Genomic DNA, 25,836 nt, shown 5'->3' on the forward strand with positions numbered 1-25,836 from the left:
CTCCCATCAAATATTTATAAACATTGGCAAGACCTGCACCAGCCTCTTGCCCCAAACCTTCTTCTGCAAAGTGAACTCTCCTACATGTCTCAGCTCCCCTTGCATGAAAGGTGCTCCAGTCCCATAAACATCTTTGTGGTCCTGCACTAGGCTGTCCCCAGCATGTACAGGACTCTTCTGCCAGAGAGCCCACAGCTGGACACGCTCAATAGTGCTGAGCAGAGGAGAAGGATCTCCTCTTTCTATCTGCTAGAAATGCTTTTCCTGCCTAGGATGCTGTAGCCCTTTTTTTCCACTCATGGGACACTTGTGATTCATGGTCAATTCATGGTCCACCAGGAACACTAGACTCTTTTTAGCAAAGCTCCTTTGCAGACAATCAGCCTCCACTGTTTACTGGTGTGTGGATTTATTCCTCTTCAGATACAGGACCTAAAATTTTTCTTTCATCAGGTTCATGAGGTTCATCTTCACCCCTTTCCTCAGCTTGTTAAGATTCCTCTGAATGGCAGTCCTACAGTTTGAGCTTCTCTTTGACATTTTATTTTCATCTGTAAACTGGCTGAAGGTGAATATTAAAGCTAGACTTTCTAATACATGAAACACTTTAGCAGAAACCTGCTGAAAATTTGCACTCAATTTAAGTGTTTTTAAGCGTTAGTAAGGTAGGCATGATTTAAGAAAGTCTGTTTCTTTGGGCTTAGATCCTTGGATAATTATAAACCAAATGATCCACCACTTACCTTTAGGATCCTACAAACACAACTACATGTACTCAGAGAAATTTCTCTCCTTGGTCCTAAAAGCTGGATTCAGTTTATTCATCTCCCACTTTCAGCTGTCCAGTTGTACAAGTTGTTCTCTTAGGGCTGGCAAATTTGATACATGGTATCAGCCACAAAGGCTCAAGAGAGTTTTAGAAAGGCAAACATAAACCAAATAGGACACTTTCGCATATCTAAATTTGCACTAAATACAAATATACAGGCAAATAAATCTTATTTCAAGCATCCAAAGTATCTCAGGCTACATGGTAGGTTAGCTAGTATTCTCTCAAATCAGTCTTGAACTAGGCTCTTAAGCTCTGCTTAACTGGTTTGTTAAATGCCAGTCTTGTATTTTGGAACAGAACCTAAAACCTCTAAATTATCTGTAGAAAAGATAAAATATATTTAGGGATCTCAACATAGTGTTTAATGAAACATTTCAAGGAATTTAACCTTCACCTTGCAAAAAGGATTCTGACGTCTAATCTCCAAATGTCTTTAAGTAAGATATGGACTAGACAGAAGCCAGTTAAGTTCTTCACGTATTGGGTTATAGCATGTTCTTTTTTTTTTTTTTTTTTCTCTTACTCAGTGAATTCCAAATTCTGTTCTGGGATCCTGATGTCAGAGGAAAGGGATAAAATTGAAAATTTGGAAAACAATTTTTTGGTATGCTTTTACACGACCCGTTCTTCTAGGAAGACAAATGTGAACTGAACTTTCTTTATGGTACAAAGGGCATTAAAGCCAAATCTGCCTCACTCTCTGGATGTATATGTAACCAGTAACAAAGAGTTGAGATTTCTAAAGGAGAGTGAGAGACCTCTTCTTTCTGTGGTAGATTGTTCTTGACGGACATCAGGTGCACTCCTCTTCCATCAACAAGACAGAGGGAGAAAATGCAATGATAAGCTGATAAGCCAGTGAGTTGACATATCCATTAGTGTCACAGGCAAAACAAATTTGGCTTGGGGAGATGAATTCAATTTATTGCCAATTATTGGTAAACAGAGTAGGATAAAAAATAATAATTAAACTAAAAACATCTTTCCCTCAGCCCTCCTTTCTTCCTGGGCTCAACTCAATTCTTAACTCTTCTACCTCCTCATCTTGGACCCTATTGGAAGGGTCTTCTTCCAACACAGGGACAGCTTCTGGAATCTTCTCGCAAACGCCACTCTGCAATCTGCCCTGCTGCCAAGACTTTGTCATGCAAAGGCAATATGTATGCTCTGTTTGCTTAAATCCCTATATAGAAATGGAGGTCTGCTTAATATTAAGGATCTTCAACACCCCAGTTAAGAAAATAATAATTTTCACAGTATGGCTCATATATTTATCCTAACCTACATCTTCCTCTAATGTCCTTGTAGGAAGAAAAATTCAGCTTTTGACATAATGTAGGTCACAAATGTATCTGATTTTACCAAAGTAATAGAATTCTGTTAGCACTGGAAAAGAAATTAATCAGGTGAGATGAATCCTATGATAAAAGCTTGGCAATTGTTCATAAAGGAATATTTGCCCCTAAAGCAAATTATCTATTGATTGTCACACAGAAACAAGCTATATATGAAGACAAATGGGCCTCAGAGTTCTAGTCCTACACAGACTACCTCATCTCCTCAGTTCATACAGAACCTCTTCAGCCTCATACCTTGCAGGCTGCAGGATGTGGTCTGTCATACTTATTACACACCACAACAGTAAAAATGTTTGTTATTAAAACAAACCATAAAGCAGCTGTATAAAGCCCAGAGAGAGTGCAAAAACATTTTATGGTGTTACTTTGAGCTCATTTTCTGTGAATGAATCAAGTTGGAGCAGGATTTGAATACTGCTAAAGCCAGGTCTCTAAACCAGCAACATGAAAATGCATCTTATTTTCATTTCAGTTGTAATAGCTTCACTGTAATTCTGTTAACCTTGCTGTAATCCAGGGTAACTAAATTAAAAGTTCATCTGCATGCATAATTAATTTTATATTTGATACTGGTCCTGTCACATTATATATTAATGACACAGTAAGCTAAGGACTGGCTTAAGGACTTTGCCTACTGTATAAACTTATTTTAGAGCAAAAATAATCCCTTTATTAGTGCTATATGTCTATCAGGGGTACACATACAATTTTGTTTGAAAGTCAGTCCTGGTTGTCTCCAAACCTTGAGGAAAACCATGTTTGAGTGGTAAATACAAGCAAAGTGTCAGAAAATATGCAAATGCAAGTGCAGCTGCAAACATGTCTAGTTAAAATGTCTGAACATCTAATGTGTTTATGCTTATGTGATGCATGTCTTTTAGCTATACACCTTAGTAGAATATTTCTGAATTTTACTTGCATGAGGCCAATTGAGGAAATAAATAAAAATGTTGTCCTTGAGTTCAAAGCAAATAGGATTTTAAATCTGAATATCTGTGTAGAGATTCTGGCAGTATAAAACAATGGGAATAGAACACCTTTTTCTGGAGAAAGGGACATGAGATTCTCAGGACATCAACTGGTGTCTGGTTCAAAGAAAAACAAGACAGAAAAGTGACCAGAACAGATCCAGCTAAGACCAGCTGTGCAGATATGATTTCCCTGATGTGAGGATGACAAAAAAAATTATGTACAAGTAAACGAAATAGCATTGGTTTCTTCTTGGACACAGACAATGCTTATACAAGTAGTCAGATCTGATTAGTGAGGCCAACAAAGAGACAATTAAATGAGCCAAACAGAGGCTTGTCTGGTCATTTACAAACAGGACACCTTCTATGATATTAAAATTCACCCAAATAAAAACCCTCATAAAATCAGAAGCCAAAATACACAACCAGAACAGGCATAAAGCAAGAAATTTGATTAAAGCCATTTTCCTTACAAATGGTGATGAAACACCATCAATTAAATGTACTTGGATAAATCACTCAGAATATAAACTGAGCAGAAGAACAAGAATGAGAAGAAATGCCCATATTTACAGCCCTCAAGTTGTCACAAGTTTTGCTTTAGAGAGTGCAAGCAATCCTGAAGATACAATCTTCAGTAATAAACTGTATTACTATTAGGAATTTTTCACTTTAGAGATGAATTTTCTAAAATTCCTTTCCAACTACTGAACTTTTTATTCATTTTCTAGTAAGGTTGAAAGCTTTTCTCCTTCCATCTAAATATTTTCTCCATAATTAAGCACTCACATTCTTTGATCCAGTTAATTTCTTAATCTCTTTTCTTATAGATTGCTGTATTAGTTTATGAAGATATACAGTCGAAGTCTTTCTCACAGTTTCTGGATCATTTTAGAATTAATTTGAATTTTTGCTAATGATTTGTTGAACGGTGGATATCATAAGAATAAATGGTATTCCACCACAAGACTTGCTTACTGTAACCATGGAGCAAGATAATTCAACTTTTGAAAGATTTTCAGGGGTAAATTTCACCAAGCATTACATTAAGAATACATGAGAAGATCATCTAACATAACCATCAAATAATTCAACTCACTCCTTTAAAAGTCTAAACATTCAGTTTTGTAAATATAGACACTTTAATAAGCTACCAGATACAATGTAACAGGACACTTTCTAACAGAAATGAAGTAACCATGTCTTCAAGAGCTTCATTCACCTTTGTAGCTGTGGTGAACATCACTATCCACTGAACCTGCAATCTGTTGTCCGTATATTTAAGCACAATGATTTCAGTAGCATTGCCTAGGTTATTTATAAAGAGGATTTATTGAATATAGCAGAGGACACTTAACCAGAAGTATTTATGAAGAGCTCCCTTGCAACACTTAAAGCATTGGATCCTCCAGTAAGTAATTTTTAAGATATATTATGTACGCCTTCCTAATTTCAAATATTCTGAGTTTAAATCAAGTGCCATTTTGTGTTAAGTCAGATACCTTAGAGATGCCAAAATATTATGCACCACAATAATAGCATTTAGTAAAAGTGAAAAAAGAAAAAGAAAGCAGCATGTTATTGTCTCATAATGCAAACTAACCATAGAATATTCTTATTGTGGTAATGGGTGTTCCAAAATAATCTTTCATTGAAAAATATTTTATTCTTATTCTGGTTATAAATTATTGGATTTGAGGTCTGGATTTTTATTTTCTCAAAAGGTCCAGCCTGAGGGCTGTCTCTTGGAGTTGTGCTTTTATTGAATCCAGAACCCTCTTCTAGCATGATGCTTATCACAAGGTAGGACAAAGGAAGGAATGGAGCCAATGGAACCAGTGCAGTGATCAACTTAATCAATTGTCTTTTTGAATTAGTTGTTGCCTTTAGTGGCATACCTACATAGACTGCACTTCCAGCTCCCTTTATTTTGTTTGTTTGTTTTATGTGTGGGGTTTTTTTTTGTATTTTTTTGTGGGTTTTTTTATTTTTTTTTATTTTATTTCAAGCTCATATGCACTTCTGATCTTGTCTGATTCCAGAGGAAAAAATGTGCTCTAATCCCATTGTTTTTTTCTCTGAAAGAAGATACAGGGGGAGACAGCAAGAAAAGGAACTACAAAGGTATAACTTCAGGGCACAGAGAGGCAAAACCAAAGCCCAACTGCTGCAGGTTCCTTGCTCTGGTAAATTCACATCTGAGCAGGCAATAAAAGGATGTTGCTAGGCTTAAGTGAACTGTATGAGCTGCAGTAGTTATTCATGACTGTCCCTATCTTATATAAGTTATGAAATAAAATGTGTAAGCTTAGAGTACCTTCACCATGTCACCCTCATCAGTAGTTAAAGGTTGACATTAACTTATGCACTATGCTTTATCAGGCCAGGAATACATGCATCATCAATGGGTTGAGCATAACTCCCTTTGAATCACAGCATCATGCTCTTCAGAAAGATAATATTTTTGAATTATATAGAATAATTTCATTATTTCAGACTCATCTGTTCTGTGGATACCTCCATGCTGTAGTTAAAGTGAAAACTTCAGATTTCCTGTAAATAAGAGGTACATATTTTGCATTCATTTTATCTTTTATATGCAGTAGAAATTAAGGTTTCCTAAAGTCCCTGTTGCCCTTAAGATAGCAAACATTTTGAGTCCTTTTGGGAAGAACCTGAGGGCATCTTCAAGGAATAATCCCCAGACTATTTTCTATATTCCCCTACTTGATGTCAATGAAATGGCAAATAGACTATCTAAAGGATATGTGCAAATATTGTTGCTGATGGGCTGGGTACATCACCAATTCCCAGTGCCATCCAGGAGTATCAGCAGGTTTGCCCCAGAGCTCGCCTTTGGGATGACTGAACAAGCAATCAAGGTAGATGGCAAGCTCTTCTGGCCTTGAGGCTACCCTGAGGGCTGCTCTACACGGTAACATAGACCCAGCATCTGGGACTCTGCAGGCGATCAGTGAAGCAGCCTGTGCTTTCAGAGCTGATGCTTCAGGCTCTTGGCATACCACTTATGTCTCGCTAAACAGTTCACACTTTCAAAGTAGTCAGAAACTGAGAGCAATAAGCCTGTTCAGCTATGAGATGTGAATATATTGGGTGCAAGTGAGATAGTATTGGTGACCATTTTAAAGAGGAAAAAATTATAAATATTGGATGACTTTGACACAGAGTATAAAGCTGAATGACAAAGGGCCTGATCCTGTACTGGTGCTACATATGACTGGTCTTGTCTTTGGTTTTGACTTGTCTGTTTTTTGCATTCTTTTACTTTCTAACCATTAGAAAATTAGCTCCTGTTTATTCAAGTCCTAAATAGCAAACTAGCATCTCAATACTTTTCCTATATTTATGACTTAAAGGAGATATGGAAGTGAGAAAAATAATTATAATTTTGCCCCAGTAGAAATGACTGTTCAACAGAATCTCCTCTAGCTGGTCTTATTTGCATGCAATACATGTAGAAGAAAAGTATGCAATGAATTTAATGGCTTTTTTCTTACTCAATATACTAATTTATGGACTTATAAACACAACATAATTTGTTGAATAGTGCTGGAGAACAAGTTCATCAGCTCATTAAAATCTTGACAATATAAACTGCAATTAACAAAAGGGAATGCATTGTGTTACAGACTTTGTCATTCAGCTAAAGGTTTCTACCTATTTGCAATAATTTGAAATGCCAGATTGCAAGAGTTTAATTAGTTTAATTGTAGTTCTTGGTGTTCCAGATGAGTTCATACTTGGACAGTATTCTAAATATTTAAAATTCTCTTGGAGAATTGGATGGCATCAAGTTGCTGCTGGGAAGCAAGAAGCGGTAATAATGTTATGCAGTGGCATGTGATGGGGGATTTAAACAATCAAAGAAAAGTAACACCCACACATTTTGGATTAAAATTCACTTTTGGCAAATCTCAAAGCAGACTCTCTGGAATAGCATTTCCAATTAATCCATAATGAATAGTCTTAGAAGGGTATTAGGCTAAATTGTTCCCCATATAATTATGGGAATTAAGAATGGATTGAAAGAAGCTCTGAGGAAAGAGACTTGGGGATGTTGGTTGACAAGATGCTCAATGTGACCCAGCAATGTGCACTCACAGCCCAGAAAGCCAAATGTGTCCTCAGCTGTATCAAAAGAACCATGACCAGCAAATTGAGGGATGTGATTCTGTACCTCTGCTCTGCTCTGGAGAGATCTCACCTGCATCCAGCTTTGGGGCCTCCAACATGAGAAGGACAAGAACCTGCTGGAGTGAGTCCAGAGGAGTGGCACCAAGATGGTCAGAGGGCTGGACCACAACTCCTCTGAAATCAGAATGAGAGTTGGGATATTCAATCTGGAGGAGAAAAGGCTCTTAGAGCAGCCTTCCAGTAGCTGAAGGAGGCCTTTGAGAGAGCTGGAGAGGGGCTTTTTATAAGGGCATTCAGTAATAGGATAAGAGGGCATGGCTTCAAACCAAGAGAGAGTAGGTTTAGATTAGGCATTAGGGAAGAAATTCCTGACTGTGAAGGTGGTGAGGCACTGAAACAAGTTTCCCAGAGAAGCTGTGGATGCTCCACCCCTGGAAGTGCTCAAGACCAGTTTGGATGGGGCTCTGAGCAACCTGTCTAGTGGAAGGTGTCTCTGCCCATGAGAGGGGGATTGGAACAAGGCAATCTTTTTAAGGTCCCCTCCCTTCCAAACTATGATTGTATGATAATTATCCTGTTTAAACACGACCCTTGCTTACAATCTCGGGCAAATATGTAATATTTTAAATATTAAACATCTTTAGTATCTGTTTTAAAGTTTATGACTACATGAACAAAAGAAGTTAAATTCCCAGGGTCTATTCGTTAATACAATACCATGGGCATAAATGTATGGATTACTGGCAAGCATCAAACCACAGCTTTTAAACACAGAACTGAATAGAAATAAACATTACTTTCCCTGGTGTCATTCCACAGTATAATATCTGTACAAGATGCTATACACCTTTTCCCAAAAGGCATTACTAATGGCTGTTTTCTTTCTATCTAATCACTGGATTTGGTTTGCTTGTGACTTCTAATCTTCCTTACTTGTGCAGAAGAATGGGTGTTCATAGGAACTTAATTTTGGAAAGCCTGAAAGTTTTCTATTCCTCTTGTAGCTTAATTTACCACTGAATCATGTTCCTAGTTACACCAAAGAGCTAGACATAGGGAGGGATTCTTTCCCTCATTTGTATTCAATTAAAAATTTGTATCTGACATGTATTTAACCATTCGGTTGCCACACTTGTTACAATGTGCACCCATGAAAATACTGACAAATTTACAGGACACCTATGACCTGCATTAAGAATGCAAATTACAACATGGGCAAAAGACAGATTTTGAGCAGCAACTTGCAAGCCTTATTCTCATGCAGAAATGGACATGCTTTTGCATATATTTGATCAGTGTTCCTGTTTTTAGCACTTGGAAATAAATTAAATGTTACTCCACTATTTACCTAAAATAATGTGAACAGATCAAACACATTGTAGCAATGCTCATATATGTGAAGCTGTAACCCATAAAATGGTATGTCCTTGTGTGCCACTAATATTTTCCAAGAGCAAAAAATTTTCATTTAATCTGAAATATTACAATCAAAGTTTCATTCAAATCAAGTACTCAGAGAGGGAAAGTCTCAAGATTAAACTGAATTTGAAAGCTGTGTTCTCACCTCCATTAGTTCATGTCAATGGATACTCTTTCAGCTGAATACACTACTATAAATGTTGACAGAAAGAAAAATAATATTTTCTGCAAATGTAAAGAAAACACATAGAAGGTGATTTCAAAATTCTTAATGGCAATTACTTGTAATGTCATTTGTGTTCATTTAGTCAGAAAGAGAAACCTCTCAAAAAAAAGCTCATTGTCTGAATAAAGCAGTTTGAACTTTGGATACAAAATACTCCCATAACTCAGTTATGTACAATGGGTGTACAGAATTATGTTTACAGCACTGACCTCTTTGTTAAGCCCAATTAACTATATGCTCCCACTTAATTTCATCAACTTTCCTCAGCCTCATGAAGTCACTCCATTTCTCCTTCTTGTCTAAATTTACCACACCAGAAAATAGATTAATGGTTACTTTCTCATCTAACTAAAGCTGAGGAACTAAATGGTTTCAGACAGAACCTTCTTTTGCTGTCACAGAAGAGTAGTGTTTGACTGAGAGCTCTTTAGGACTTGAACTGACTTTCACTGTTTGCCTATGTAGCTTCTTGCACTCTGTAGCAATATCATGAGGAAAATAAAAAACACAGCACATTTTCTTGGGGTTTTTTTAACAATTATTGGGTGATTAAATAGAAACCTACATAAATAATTTTTTCTTGATAGGTTGGGGAACTTGACTCACTCCTGAAGAACTGAACTGATATGTCACAGATCAACACATGGAGCAAATTACTCCTGCTCCTCACTTTGGGGATTGTGGTTTCTAATGGAGTGTTCAGTTAAAAAACCATATTTTTTATGGTGGAAGTTTTATTTTTTTAAAAAGGTATTTCCAAGCAAATATGTTTGCTCCATTATGGGATTACTAAAATACAAATTATGACAATGAAGATATAAATTGGGATTTGGGATTGGTGAATAACTTCAAATATCAAACGTGTTCAAACAGTAATATTATCTGTGAGAAGATCACAGACAGCAATATATTGTCAGTTTGATTGCTATATTTCACTGCAATTAGTAAAACCTTTTTCTCCAGCAAAAAAAAACAACTGTAATCCTACAGAAAAATAAGGACATGTTTCCTTTTCCTAGGGGTATTTTTTTTCCATTTGAGAGCAAGCTGATTCTTTTGGTACTACAATACTTAGAAAATTCTATTACTATCCACTGTTAAGAGGATGTTGCCTACAGTTCAAATATGTCTTGTCTTTGTTCTGAGAAAAGTGCTTTAAGTTACATGTCAGATTTCTAAGTTCATAGCAAATATGAATTTCACAAGATTTGTCTTGTCTCACTGCAATAAAACTGGTATAAATTAGTGTCTTTCTCACCCAAAGAATGTTTTCCATTTTTAAACATCTTTGACTTGTGTCAAGATCTTTCCTCAAAAGGTTGATACCTGTCTTTTTGTTAAAAAGTGAATATCAAAAAGAGAAACAAAAGGAAATTTGAAAAGAAAGAGGATACATTTTTTGAATGAAGAGGCAGATTGAGACAGAAGTGGTGAGTGGGTATGGACTTTTGTTGTATGGACTTTTTAGTGCAGCTTGACAGGAAATTAAGCACCTTTATATCTGCTCATCTATCATGGATTCACCTTTATCTCTTGACATGTCCTTAGTAAGTGGTGACATTTGGAAACAGTTCAGTTAAAGTCACTGTGTTCTGGGTAATGCTGCAAACACTGTGTGTGAAATAAATAACTTGTAAATTGCATTGCATGAATATCACTACTGAAACAGCAAGTAGTATCATAACAATTAGTAAGTATAACAAAGTTGAATGAATACTGATTAGTCACTTATTTTATCATAGTTCTATGGTCAAAGGCCACTGTAACCTTCAAGATTCATAAAAATTATGTCTATGTTAGAAAAAAGACTGGAAAGATTCAACTTTTCTGTTAGCTGAAATGCATTGAGAGGTAAAAGAAAAAATTAATAAATTCTCTTCTTATAGCTTAACCTCATAGTTAAAGGAAGTGTTTTCCTTTCTTTATTTTAGTGTCAATTTTTTTATACTATGGCAAAATGTCTCACTCTCTTTTCTATCTTTCTTCTGCAGCTGAGTCGTGAAAACTGTTTAGAGCCATGCTGGAGGAGAAGGGAACCTTTAAATATTAGTGATTGTACATAAATTCTACTCCTCTGCCAGATTTCCTTTCCTGTGATATAGTTAAAGTCATGTCACATGTTACACTCAATGAAGAGAAAACACATAAAAGCATTACAGACAGTAGCCTGACTAAGGGTCTAAAATGGAAATTCAAACATGGGGTACTTCAAAATAAAAGTTCCAGAGAATACAGCTGTGGAATTTCTAGATCAAAGTATTTTAGCTTTCAGTTCTTTGTAAAAGACTTGGAAATCCTTCCCTGGGCCAGGGTGGGGGGTGGTGGGACAGTGAAGGGGATAGGGCTATGTGGAAGAAAAAAAGCCATTTTTAAGATATTAAAATGTGGGAAGTGAAATTTTCCAACTGGCTTACACATTAAGTGTGCATGAAAATGCATAAACAAGACTGTATTTTGCCTTTTAATGTTCTTTGTTTGGCATATATCAAGGTATTTTAGAAAAAGAGGAGTCTATGCCATAGGATTGCTGGTATATTTATTACAGAATCTTTACAACATCTCAGACATACTTAATTTTTGAAGAAGCTCAAGAATACTCTATTAACTGAGATTTTGAACCAAGCTATGCAGAAAACAATATTGAAGAGGTACTTTCTCATCACAGTCTGTAAAACTGCTTTAGAAAAGACATTTTCAAGGAGTTCCCATTTTACAAGTATCACAACTTTTTTATTGTCATGTGGTCAACTGCTCTCCAATTATGCAGAAGATATTAATAAATATAGGTTGTTAGAAATTATCGCTATATTGTGGATTGGTATATCATGTATGCATGGTTGGTCTTTTGGGGATCCAGTCTTCCATAACTTGCTATAAACGTGCACTGTAACACTACAGGCGTGCCAGGTGTTGTTCATAATGTAAGACTCAAGACACTGGTTCATGACTCACACATCCTTTCACACACATTAATGTAATTGTGCTGCAGTCCTACACTTTCTTCCGTGATGGGAATTTGATCAAGCAGACAATGATGGTCACTACGTCCGAGTGAACAGCAAGCACTGGGGTATATATCTACCAGCATAAAACATCTACCAGAGCTTCATGGTGGTCATGTCCTTCTTATTGGCAGCCAATCCAGCATAACCAATCTGTTTTGCTCAGTTGTTGCACAGTTTGAAATGTCTGATGGATTGAACCCTTATTAGCAGCCAAGAGAGGAATAGGAGTAGCTGATGTGGTATAAAGATCAACACAAACGTGATGTTAAATCTTGTGAGCTCTTATGTTCAAATTAAATAAAAGGGAGAGAAATGCCAATTCAGGATGCCACAAAATCATGGACAGAGATAATATAGAGGGCAATTTTTTTTACCTTCAGCCTAGAAGAGAGTATGTTAAAAATAAACTACAACAAAAATTGTGAGCAGAATTATTACAGGATAATTACAAAGCATGGGTCTGTTTAAATTTTCTTTATATTAGTGTAACATTTTTCCTCCTTCGCTCCTCACTTATTCAGTTTTTATAACTTGCAGTTAGTTTAAAATTAAACTATCTTCTAAAGTCTGAGAAAATGTCATTGCATTTGATCTACAAAGCATCCAGCTTGCCTCAGAATGCTGTATAAATAACATGGAGGTCTAATTCTGTGCTCAACCTCAAGAGATGTCAGAAGGAGCAGAAAGATGATTTTAAAGTTATTTTTATTCTGTTTAGATTTTGCTTTGACTGAGAACAGATGGTATGTTGTAACTATCTTTTCAAATGAGCTGAATGTCTACAGGTTTGAAAGTTTAAGGTAAATCTCCTTGTTATACTCTGCATGAAGGAGAGCTATAGAAAGGCCTGTGCAAGTACAAGGTAGTTTCTGCACTAGGTGAATCCTCTGCTGGGATGTTAAAGCATCTTCATTAACTGCAGCGATATACGTGGGGCAAATATATGAGGCCACACAGTTCTTTAAAGACCCAGAAGTGCAGCTGGCCCTGTTTGTCAAGACAAATAGGTGCCAGAGATGAGAAGCCACATGGAAGCCTGTTTTCCAGCTGGCAGATTTAAAAGGCTTCCAGTCAAAAAGAGGATTCATGCAGAGAGTAGCTTATTAGCTAGAGGACAGAAGAGACTTACTGCCTGATTTGAAAGGTTCTAGAAATTGTTTTCTTTCCCTCTTCTCTAGAGGGGATGGGATTGTTCTCTCTGTTAGCTTGATGGTTAATCAAAGTCATGTGTATTCTGTAGCTGAATTGCTCTGGTACTCATTTCAGGCTTTGACCAGTGAACAAACACTGCACCACAAAGTTTTGAATCAATATGTTTTAACTCAAAGCAGATTAGTCACAGAGGCTGGTTTTCTTGGTTTGTTTCTCCCACTGCGTTTTCTTTACACTCAACACAGACACAAAGCCTCTTTCAGAAAGAGCTTAGAAAATATCTAAGTTAGGCTGGTTCAGTCATCCTTGAAGGACTTTCTTTTCTTTCTAAGGAAGCTCATTAGATTACTTGTCACCTTCATCAGAAGTACGTTCTTTTTGATATCTTCCTCTGTGTAAACTGCTATAAGAAATGTGATGTTAAATATTTTGTCAATTTTAGAAGGCTTGTTGAAGCAAAATTCTGTGCACTAAGCTTAAGCCTTGCAAACTGCTGTCTGTATATTTCTGTTCAAATTCATAGAAGTCTTCAATATTGTCTAAGGAAAAAAAGAATTTAGACAAATCATTGTAGTGTTCATTGTGGTATTATTCAATTAGCACATATTGTAGGATTATGAATACAGAAATATTTCAATATTCCATATAGTCCACAAAAGAGTTGTGCTGTGGGTTTTTCTAGGTGGGGGGGAAATGACTAGCACTAAAATTGTTGGTTTTATTTCAGTGTCCAAGTGATAATAGGAAACTTGAAAGCACACTTTAAAAGAAACAGATTTTGTTAGAGGCCTTGTTTTTTTTGTCGGTTGGATGGATTCAGCTGTGCAAGGTTGTTAAATCTTAAAATGAAAGATGAGGTGTAGATCATTCAGCTTACAAACATTTGTTGTGATCCCTTTTGTAGTGAACATTTAAAAGAAGAAAATATTTCATCTACTCTTATATTTTATGTGGCAACTTGAACAAATCTGTTACCTTTGTTAGCAAAAAATTCTGTAGTAGGAATATGGCTGTTTGCCATTCTGAATTTGACTAGTGGCTGATTGCTCTTACCCTGTTTACCTCCAGCAGGAGGCAAAACTTAAAGGTAATGAGAAGTAGGAGGAAAGCAAAAGCACCTGGGGAATCAGCATCAGATTCTACATTACTTCACACAATTTTACATAATTACTTAGTTTAGAATTCTTCTCATCTGTGAACAACACATAATCCACATAATCCTGAAGCTGGGTGATATGATATTTGTCTTTTGAGAAGTCCATTTTCTGTGGATGCCACAGAATATTCCTATCATAAAGTCCTCCATGTGAGACTAGTTCTTTTGCTTTTTGAATTGCTATTAATCCTTGGTGACTTCAGCAGTTTTTTTCCAGAGATCCATAAAGTCAGTGCATGAATATCTGAAATTCTGCAAGTTTTTTCTATGTTTGCAGAATCAATTTCACTGGCATTTACTGCAACAATTTGCTAAAAATCTATGGTGTAGGCCTCTATGCATACTCCATTCTACTGTATTTTTCCATTTGAATACATGAACTTTATTCTTTTCACCTATTTCAACAGAAATCTACCAGAGACATTAATAGTGATGTAAACTATATATTTAGCAGTTGAACCAAAGTTTTGTAAGAGGAAAAATTGTCTGTGAGACATTTTGTTTTGACTGAACTATTCTCAGATACCACCTGACAGATAGCAAAACCTTTCCATTTCCTGAATATGTTTTGGCAACTTGCCTTTTGAGTTTCTTCTTTCATGGTCACAAATATCTGCTGTTTTCTGGCTGTGTGGAGCTTGATTATCTCTCATCCCTCTCTCATTCTGCCTGCAAATGATTCTGCCATTTGATCTATGTTTGTTTCCTTTTTGTCTTTTTTTTTTTTTTCCTTCTTGTTCTATCACTGCAGTCCAGCAAATTTGCTCTTGAACTAGAGCAACTAGAGTTAGAATTGCAACTATCTCTGCCTCTGCCGTGCATGCATGGGAAATATCAAAGTCCAAAAGTCTGTGCTCTAGGTATTATTCTGCACCCTTGTATCCTTGATATCTTTAAATGTCAATGTGTTCCACACTCCTTTTTACCTTCTGTTATGGTTTAATGCCAGACAGAAGCCAAGTACCATGCAGCCACTCACACAACCAGCAGCATCAAGGAGAGAACTGAATCATAAGGGTAAAAGGTAGAAAACTTGTGGGTTGAGATAAAGGCAGTTTAATAGGGAGAACAACAGCCATGCACACAAGCAAAACAAAATAAGGAATTAATTCACTTCCCATGGGCAGGCAGGTGTTCAGCCATCCCCAGGAGAGCAGAGTCCTGTCACATATAATGGTTACTGGGGAAGACAAATGCCTTCACTCTGGCTGTCCCCCTCCCTTCCTCCTTCTTCCCCCCACTTTAAATACTGGGCATCATGTCATACAGAACATCCCTTAGGTCAGTTTGGGTAACCTGTCCAGACTGTGTCTCCTCTCAGCCTCCTGTGAGCCCCCAGTCTCTCCCACAGTGTGGCAGAAAAGGTCTTGGCTCTGTGTAAGCCCTTCTCAGCAATAAAAAAAACCCAAACATCTCTTTATTATCAATCCTGTGTTCAGCACAAATCTAAAACACAGCCCCATACGAGCCACTGGGAAGAAAATTTACCTCAGCCCAAACCAGCATACCTTCATCTTTACTTCCTGAATCTTTCTTCTGCTAACCTCTGCCAGATGATGCTAAAAATACAAGTCTGTATGTGCTCTCTGGATAAAGACTTTAAAGTCAGGCTGGTTTTTTACAAGAATTTATTTCTGTTGCATTTTCTCCTTCCTTAGGTCACTGCCAGTATTGTCTGTGAGCATCATCACCTTCCCTTTCCAGCAGACACCTCTGAAGAGAAAAGATAATAATTGGAAAAACTGTCATCTAACTCCCTGTTTTAAGTGCTTTTTACACAATTTCACATACCTGGATAACCATACTGTTGTACTGAAGAAGATATTTTCTTCTTAACTTGGTTGGTAGTCATTTGAAAGTTCAAATTCTAAGCCAGCTCCTTTTTATATGAAAATTTTAATTGCTTGTAGCCATATTATTCATCAAAATGACTGGTAAGAGTAACCAGGCACGTATTCAAACTTCATTAATGTAGCTGGTCAGGGGATCAACAAAGATGTTTAGAAAAAATCGGGAAATTAAAGATATTTGGTAGTTTACCCAAATGTTTTGGATTGAAAAAATTATGCAAATTTAAAGTTTGCATAAAAAGTTTGCTTTGTTGTTGCATTCAACAACAACCAAGCAAACATACAAACAAAGAGAAGATTTCTTCACCTATAGAGTTCTAATCCAGTAATTCTGACATATAATTTGAGTGCAGTCACTGGAACAGGTTTTACACAACAACTTTTAGGGCTGCATTCTTATTTTTTCTGTATATACATTTTAGTTTAAACATCTTAACAAGCTTAATTTAGCTCGAGATCTTTAATCATCCCTTTCCTTTAATTTTGATTTTCTTGAAACATGACAATTACATCTCAAAATCAAAAGTCCAGCAACCATCAGCTTTTATCTAAATGCTAACTAATACACAGTCTGGCCATGGAAAATCTGTCATTCATCTCTGTGCTACTTAAAATAGTCATTTTAGTATTGGCAGTGCTGATTAAAAAGCAAACTTTTAACAATGGTAGGCAAAGCATCACAAAATGAAATTCAATCCAAATGAAATCTTTGTGTGTATATATATATATATATATATATATATATGTATTCATACATGCCTACACATATATATATTTATTTCACAGCTATTTTTATATTTATATATATATATTCATAGACTTTAGCTAACATTTGATATCCATTATAAAATTGATCTCCTTAATGTAAAGTATAAAATTACCAAATTATTGTACTTACTGAGTTTTGAGATTTTATCATTATTTTTATTTCTTTAAACCAAATCTATGTCTGGGATGTCATCCTTTTCAAAGAGGAGGAGTAGATTAATTTGATAATAAAATCAGTCATGTACATAGGGCTGGATCCTCAGCCTGTCACAGTCAAAGTGTATGTTTCCACTGATCTTTCACCTGCTGAAGTGTTACCAGGTATCCACAACACTGAAAGATAGAAGAGTAAAAACAGAGAAGGCTTTTTCTTTTTTTTCCCCTGTTACTTAATGTAACCACATTACATTAAGTGTAATGTGATTTTAACAGGTATAAAACTTTTCTGGGGAGGAGAACTTAAGTTGTCAGAGGCACTGTAATCTCAGCTACTTTTTCCCTTCTAGTAGTTATAAAGATATTAATAAAATCTGAGAAAAATATCATGCACTTATGAAAATAGTTCCAACAGAAGACTATAGAATATAGTTATGAGGTATTACACTTTTCCATAACTCTCAGAAGCTTTGGCACTCAAGCATGACATAGTTCAGGTAAGTTCTGCTTTGGAAAAACTAGTTTTCAAGCATGTATTCTGTACATTACTAAAACAATAATTTGAGGTGCAATCAGAAGTGCAAGACTACATATATAATGTAAGTAGTTTTTACCTCATCATTACATTCCATTCTGATGGAAATTAACAGAAACAGAAATCTCATTAACAGATTATTCATACAGAATTATATTTTTAATTTAATTTGATACCTGTGAGGATCTATTCATTTCAGAAGCAATATAAAAGGTTATAACTCACCTCATGACTTGATTCATACCTCCTCTACCCATCAGTGTATGTCTTGCCTGCTGGCTAGAATCGAGGTAAGAAACATTTGGAAAAGAAGTATTTTTGGCAATTAAAAGAACTAATTTTCAGTAAGTGTGCTTAGCAAAATCAGCAAGCAGCTTTCTGTAAGATGTTTAGTTGGAAATTATTCCTTCACAGCAGAAGAATATGTTAAGTGAGTAAGAAAACCCATTTCAGACTGGGGTTTTGCCAGCAACACTGAATTCACACAGAGGGAGATTTTTTTTGGCATGAAAAGCTGCAATAGTTTTAACTCTCCTCCCAAACACAGACAGTCTCATCTTCTTTGCAATTACAGTGAACATGGACTGTTTGTTGAGTAGCAAGAAAATCTCTTAGCTCATGCCTACATGAACGAGGACTGATATCACAGGTAAAACAGATTCTGATCCTCTAGATATAGTAGTCTCTGACAGTATGCTGAAAATCAGTGGCATTTAAATGTGACAGTAGTCATATGAGTTGGTAAAGTAAGTTGTTAAATCTTCAAGTCTAAAAAATTTTAAATCCCCAAATCAAAATCATGAGAAATAAAAGCATGTTTTACTGAGATTCATCATGCCAATTTTCAAAAGCAAAATGTTTAGGGTTTTTATTCCTCTCTTTAATTCCTTTGGCAGAATATTTTTTCCAACACTATCATGTCCATTGGTCTTTTCTGTTCGAAGAGTTACACTCATCTTGACTACAATCATGTGGTTTAGTACCTGTAATAAGATCCTCACAACAGTGCCTTTGAGCATGGATAAAGAGCAAATGTGGGTTTTTTTCTGTTTTACAGGCATGTTGTCAAGCAAAAAAAAGAAAAAAAAAGTTTTAAATTCTTACCTTTGTATTTCAAGCAGCTGGAGAGCCTTATCTGAGTTTCATTATCTGTCCTACAGAAAGTCATCCCATAAAGTCAAAGCTCCAACTTTCTGCCTGATTTGAAGGTAAAAAAACACCCATATTTTCACATGGTATTTGCTTAACATTTTTTGAAATGTTCTTTCTTCCACTGAGAGAGAAGGTCAGAGCTGAAATGTTGAGATGGATTTGTTGAAACTTTCCTAGAGGAAATGTTGGTCTTATGCAAGGTCAGAATCAGGATTTAATTTGCAAAATCCCGGTGAAGATAGGCAAAACTCTGGGTTCTGAAGGGAGGTTAGAAAGTCTCTTATTGTTGAAGCACAGTGGAACTTTAATCCTGTTTGCTTTGAACAATGAGTTCATTGGCCTGATAATGACTTCATAAACTATCCAATGAAAAAAATCCAGTGCTGTAATTAAGGAAATGACACTGCAGCCCTACTAGCCTCTCTGTACAAGCAAAAATTTGTAAGCAAGCTAACAAAAGATTAGTCCAAATAATAAAAACAGAATACTAAAGTCAAACTACATAGTAGGTTCTTAAATACAATGGCAGAAAATGTCACTTCTTTATCATATCTTCACTACAGGGCAAATCACACCTGCATTTAAAACCATGACATGCTTGGAAAAACACTGTCTTTTCTTTATTATAAGAAAACAATTCCATGGGATTAAATAGGATTAAGAATCTTATGAGTAAATCTGACTTGATCATCAGTCTAATAGCATATTAAAATTGTTTACTGGGAGAAGGCCAGGAGAGAAAATCAGGAAAAAAAAGAAGTTGTTAAAACTCCTTAAACTTCAATGAAGTAATTAAGTTAGTTTTTGTGTGCCAGTAATTTATATACAGACATGAATGGGACAGGGCTACTGTGACAAGCATCTTGAGCTATTTATTTTTCAGCATCAGTCTCAGGACATGGTTATGGCAATGGAGGGATGCTAACAGCTCGCAGTTTAGGCAGCAGGCTAAAAAACTTAATGTTACAACATACAGTATAGCTGTCTTAGCCAATTCCATAGAGCAAAAGCATACTGACAGTAGTTCTATTGAATCATCTTAAACACATGTAGCTTTGGTTAAAACAATGGTTGCTTATTCTCGAATACAATGCTTGTTTATAAGAGACAACCCATAGAGTGCTATTCATAAACTTGACTTTCTTAGTATCTACTAGATAAACTTTTTGCAACTTAGAAAGCTAAACAGCTCTATTGTTCTATTTCTCCTGTCTTCTCTACAGCTTAGATATTTTTTCTACTGTTTTAGCACTGTTGACAATTCCACTGTATCTGAAGCTTGTCTTTTTACCACCTTCTTAAAACTCTCCGATTTTATAGATTCCCACAATTTCCTACAGACCAGCGTATCATGAACCTGATTCTCACAGGACATCTCAGTCGATTTAAAAGTTTGTTTGCTCTATCATCTCACAAGAACCATGATGCTCCTATCAGCATCTTGTTTTTCTATCAGCTGCTGTGAAAAGTAGTGAACCATTATTTTTTAGTGAGGATTCCACACCACCTAATTGTAAGGTTTTACATTGTACAGTAACTATGGACTGACTTGCTTATATTTATATTAAAAAAGGGAATCTTGTTGCAAAGGAGTGTTCTGAAGTCATAAATTAAGTTCTTCTGGGAGATACTTTATTCTGTTACCTCTGTAAGACAATAAACCTAGGCTAAGACATGCTCTACCTAGTGGTACAGTATAATGAATATAGTCAGTATAAATACCTCTCCTAATACTATGTGTTCATAAAATTAGAAGTGACCTGGGCCCTCCTGGATTGTCAATCCAGCTATTTCCCATCAAATACAACCATATCATGTAATACTTTTGATATAGATATCTGCACTATTCTGCTTCTAATTTGTATTTTGATGATTACAGATTGATCCTCACTAGTAAAATGATAAGAAACTTTTTTTTTATTCTTTCCAGTAGAAATTTATGGTGGAAAAATATTTAAAAAGTGACTAGTCCAAAGCAAAAGAAAAATATAACTCTTTTAAAGCATTAATGAAGATTGAGACATGTTGAAAGTATAATACTATGTTTGAGGGGAAAGATTCTCCCTCATGAAATAAACTGTTGACAAGCAATAACATTTACTGAGCAGAGAGAACATTCCCCTTACTGACAAAGGGCTTTTGGCAGATAACTTTAGTGATCTAAAAGGCTAGTTTGTGTGTTCCTTGAGTGGCTGCAAAAGTGAGGCAAGGCAGAATTAGACTGCATTTTTGTGTTTCTTTTAAACATCTCCCTTAGAATAAGCTTACATGGAAAGTCTCACTCTTTTTTAAAGGAAATTCATGCTCCATCCATGGAAACTTTCAAGGCTGGACAGAACTTTCAGCAAACTGATCCAGCTGAAGATATTCCTGTATTATTGCAGGGAGAGTTGGATGAGATGACTTTTAAAGGTCCCTTCCAACACAAACTAATTTTTGGTTCTATGATCAGTCCCCATATAAGGAGAGCCTAGTGGGCTGCCCAGAACTTGAAACCTATTTTCAAGTAGCTGTATGTACACTGATTGAATCCCACCATCCCACAAGACAGCTTGTAGTGGATGGAGGAGAGGCAACTATAACACATCTATCAGAAGTAAAGAGATTTAGTAATGTGTACCACAACTGATGTGTTCTTTTACATAAGAAAATACAGAAAGCAGAAATTTGTTTTTAAACCCTGGGGGTGAATTAATTGCTTTGTGAGACCTATTTTCAATTTACTTCAATTTTTCCTTAGATGTCAATAGCACTGAAAGTTTGTCAGTAAGTGTTGCTATAAACAATTGAGTCTTGCTCCAGTATACCAGAGGTGAAAGTCTCCTCTTTAGATTTACATATGTGAGAGAAATTCCCTATATACATACATTCCATATATACATTGAGGTATGAAATGTCAGAATCCTAAGAACAAGAGGCCCCAGTGATCCTAATCAGCCTTCCCTGGAGATCACACCCACACCCACATCCTAGTTCACCCTGCCTGCAAGGGGCACTCTTGCCCTAACTCTGGGATCCAGAAATACTAATTTCTGTTGCTTGTTTCTCTGAAAGACTTCAGTAAAACACCTTAAAATTATAAGATTTGTGGCCAGACTATTTTGGATTATATGATGCTTATATCCTTAGTCTACAGTAAGATTCAGCACCCTGTAGTCTCCAAAACACTCAGACTTAAAATCCACATGAGCATTACTGTATTATGAAATCTGTTCTGAACCAAATCCCTTGGGTAGTAATATAACATATCACAGAAAATTTTTATTTATTTGCTTCTCAGTATAGAATTACTCAGTGACATAAGGTACATATAAACACCTTTGTGATGAAAAGGCACTAAAATGTCCCTGGCTGGCTAATTATCACAGTTGAAAAAAGAGGCTAAATTTGGGATAGGGTAGCAGGTGGCAAGGGCCCCAGGAGCTTCCCCTTTCATCTGGCTACCATTTTCACTCTGCAAGAGCATATGAGTGAGAGCGTGTGTTCCAGGGAACCACGTGGAATGAAATAATACCCTACAGAAATGGAGTGTAATGAGGCTAGCCACTGGGCAATAAAATATCAGTGTCTGTCTGACAGTTTGGGAATTCACCAGTTTTGGGCCTCCATGATGCCCAATAAATGGGGTTATGGAAGAATTCTTCCTCTATTTCATTTTCTTGCCTAAAGACATTCCTGTCTCAGGTTAGACAGATGCCTGCTTGCTTGTCAGTCCCTACTGACTTTACTTGAAGCCACATACAACAGTATATAAGAAAGCAGCATCAGATTCACGTAGAAATTACTAAATTCTCACTTGATATCAGGCCATATGCACCTTGGTTTGAAATATATTAATGATCCCAAACAACCCTGAAGCCTTTGACAGTCTTTGACACTGGAACAAGTAGCAGCACATGGCCTGTGTTTATATCATTAACATTTCACAAGCTACAGCAGAAAGCAGTCATGTGCAAAATAGCCTGATCAGTGGTAATTCCTGATTGGTGCTGAGGAACTGCTCAGAAAACATGTGATTTGGCCTGATTCAAAGCAATGCTAGGGATCATCCTAAGAATTTCAGTGGCCAATAAAGAGCCTGCTGAAATGTGCTCCTTGTCAGAAACAAGATTCCAAAGTGGCATTGTCAGCTGTGTCTTCCATTTGCTGTAGATAGTGAGTGAGCTAACAGGTGGGTATGGATTAACAGGAAGGGTAGACCTATCCCTCAGAATGTCAACACACCCTATTTCATGGCCATGGCCCAGAAAGGCAGCTCTGCAGTGATTTCTCTCCAATGACCAATGAGTATATGCTCATTGCTCAACATAGATCACTGGATCAGTACGGATGTGCAGTCTGTTTGCTGGCGCATGTACCAGTATTTGGTAATTCAGGGGAGTAAATTTTATACACTTCATTTCTCTATTAATGACAAGCCCACAAATAGCTTCTCACTGTTCCAGTCAAAATTGTAAAAGGAATCATTGCCTTTTCTTCTGGAAAATAATGCAACAACTTACAGAAGTTAATATTGCATTGTGGATTTTATTGTTGTACTTAAAATTTTACAGTAAATATTAAAGCTTAATTTAATATAAATTTAAATGTTACTGATAAGAATTATTTCCAAGTTTCCCTTTCTCACAGAACATAACTCATTAATTATTTGGGTTATTTTGTGTTGGATTTTGCTTTTTCCTGAAGTCAGTCTATCCTTCCTAATTAGGAAGATGTTTTCAATATCTTTTTTTTCACCTTTTATGCTCCTTTGTCATTGTTAAATCTCTGCTCTAATGTGTAAGTTTAATGCTGTAGGGTGTTTATGCCTTACTTAAATTTAAAAAAAAAATATATGTACTGGAAAGACATGAGAGATGTGGAATTGATGATACTTCCCATCCATCATCTCTTTTGATGCATTGATTAATTAAGGTGTAGAGATACTCCTCATATTGCAGTTTATACTATGTTCTCCTGTGTTGGTACATAGTGGACCATTTTGTGTAATATTCTCTCTGTTGCTATAGAAAAATATCCTGTTTCTTTTGCAGGGGCAAATATTATCTCTAAACCACAGCTCATCATGAAGTAAGAAGGAGCTCTTTTAATGAATATCACTAAGTACAAAAGCAAGAATCCAATTTCTGTCTTTGTAGAGAGAACATGAATATACATACAGTGTTTGGCAAATCTAGGAGTTGGATATCTTTACCAGGACAACACAGAGAACAAGTTTCAGCACAGATCTTTTAAGTTCTTATTTCTTTATTGGCAGTTATGTAGTTCAGCTCTGGAATATACTTGCATTATACCTGAAAACTCAACTCCTCTGCCACTAATAATAAAGGATACCACTGAACTTGAAGCTATCCAACTTTAAGATTTTGCAACCAACCTGATCCTTAATGTTTACGAGTCTAAATGTATAAAAGATGAGTTTATTAACATATTTATTTTTGCATGTCTATTTTTTGAGGTTGTGTGTAGTTTCTGACGTAATGCGTGGAGTGGAAATTGGCCTATCACTCAAATTTTTATTTTTTGTATCTCTTACTTCATGTAAGGAACTATATCACTGTTTCTGAGATAAAAGCACTTTTCTACATGGGAAGTACTAAATGAACCTGTAAAAGTCCTGAACAGTTAAAAAAACCACAAGGCCTCTTCAACATCAGGCTTTTTTCTCTGCTGTGACAGATGGTAAACATTTCTGTTTGGATCAGAAAAAATGTCATTTTAAGAAATATTTCCATGTAACTTTTATTTATGCTGTTTGAAAACAAGCCCGAATTAACCCAACCAGAAGATTAATACCAAAAAAAACATTACTTCCAACAGTTCACTACCCCAAACCTTGCTAATCCAAAATACTAAATTTCCTTTTGCCAAACAGCAGTGTCAATGAAGAGGCTAATAAGAGATAAATTCCTTCCTTTTAATGAACAGTTTAAGACAAATCAGTCATTATTAGATATTGCACACTGTGGGTCGGCTGTGAGGATGCTGAACTGAAGCCCAAAAACACTCACAGAATTCTGCTGGCTTTTGTTGTATGCTAGACTGCAAACATCTGACAGGATGGCAAACTAAGTATGTTCAAATAAACCAGAAGGAATATCTCCAAAAACTGGCATGCACATTAACCCAAAACAGCTGGCTGTCCAAATGATTGCTAATTCAGTTTTCATTATCACTCTCTTATTTTGTTTACTGAAACATTCTTTAGAATGTTTTTATAGAACCACAGGGGACATGCTGGAGTTATATATTGGGGAAAAGTCTATTACCATACCCAGTCCACTCTATTATACTGTTCCCTCCAGGAAAACAACAAAGTATTTTCCTGGTTTATAATTTTCTTCTCTTTTGCAGTAGGAATTAGATGCTTACTGAAGAAAGACGATTAAGTTGTAAGTTTTGTATTTTTTTATAAAAACAAAAACCTGTCTCAATCCTGCTGATGACAAATGTTCTGCTATCCTGGAGGAAGGAAATCAGCGTGAAAGCATTATCATGCAGTTTTTTGATTACCTAAATAAAAAAGATGTTCTTCTTGTCATCTATACACTTTATTTTGTGAACATCAGTAAGTGACATAGTTGAATATAAACAGATAGAATGGCACATGCTTGTCAGATATGATTGAAATGGAAATCTGGCACCACTGAGGGGGATGAAGCAGGCTTTGTTATACACACTTTAATGTTTTCTGGGCTAATGCAAATACCAGTGACAAACACTTGAGGCCAAATAGCCTTTCCACAAAGCGTGCATAGGACTGTGTTTGGACAAGATATCACCTCTAGAATGACTGGAGATTGTTCTTCCTGGAAGTACTTTGTTTATACCACACATATTTTGGTACTATATCTGTATAAGCTTGAAAGACCTTGAAGACCTATATTCTTCTTCACTCTCAGAAGAGTGAGTAATACACAGCAAAGAAACTTATGCTGAATCAATTCAGATTTCTTCTTCTTTCCAGAAGGACAACTAGATAGATCTACAGAGTGTATATTTTTTTTTAAAGCCATTTTTTTCTCAGAAAAAGGAACAACAGAATAATGAAAGAAGAAAAAAATACATAACTGAAGATGCTACTTCCAAATCAGTAAAATA

The 25,836-nt window shown here is 36.0% G+C and overlaps 1 protein-coding gene across 1 annotated transcript in view; it reads right to left on the reverse strand.

Moving 5' to 3' along the window:
• The window catches only part of LOC143694149 (uncharacterized), a 125,755-nt gene extending 107,530 nt beyond the window's left edge, over positions 1-18,225 (reverse strand). The window contains exons 1-3 of the mRNA XM_077178939.1: positions 17,809-18,225; positions 17,023-17,225; positions 15,783-15,987 (exon numbers count right to left, since the gene is read on the reverse strand). The gene's annotated coding sequence lies outside the window, so the exon portion shown is untranslated. The remainder of the gene's footprint in view (positions 1-15,782; positions 15,988-17,022; positions 17,226-17,808) is intronic.
• Between the last annotated feature and the right edge of the window lie 7,611 nt (positions 18,226-25,836).

This window comes from Agelaius phoeniceus, chromosome 5, assembly GCF_051311805.1.
Source record: "Agelaius phoeniceus isolate bAgePho1 chromosome 5, bAgePho1.hap1, whole genome shotgun sequence".
Taxonomy (NCBI): Eukaryota; Metazoa; Chordata; class Aves; order Passeriformes; family Icteridae; genus Agelaius; species Agelaius phoeniceus.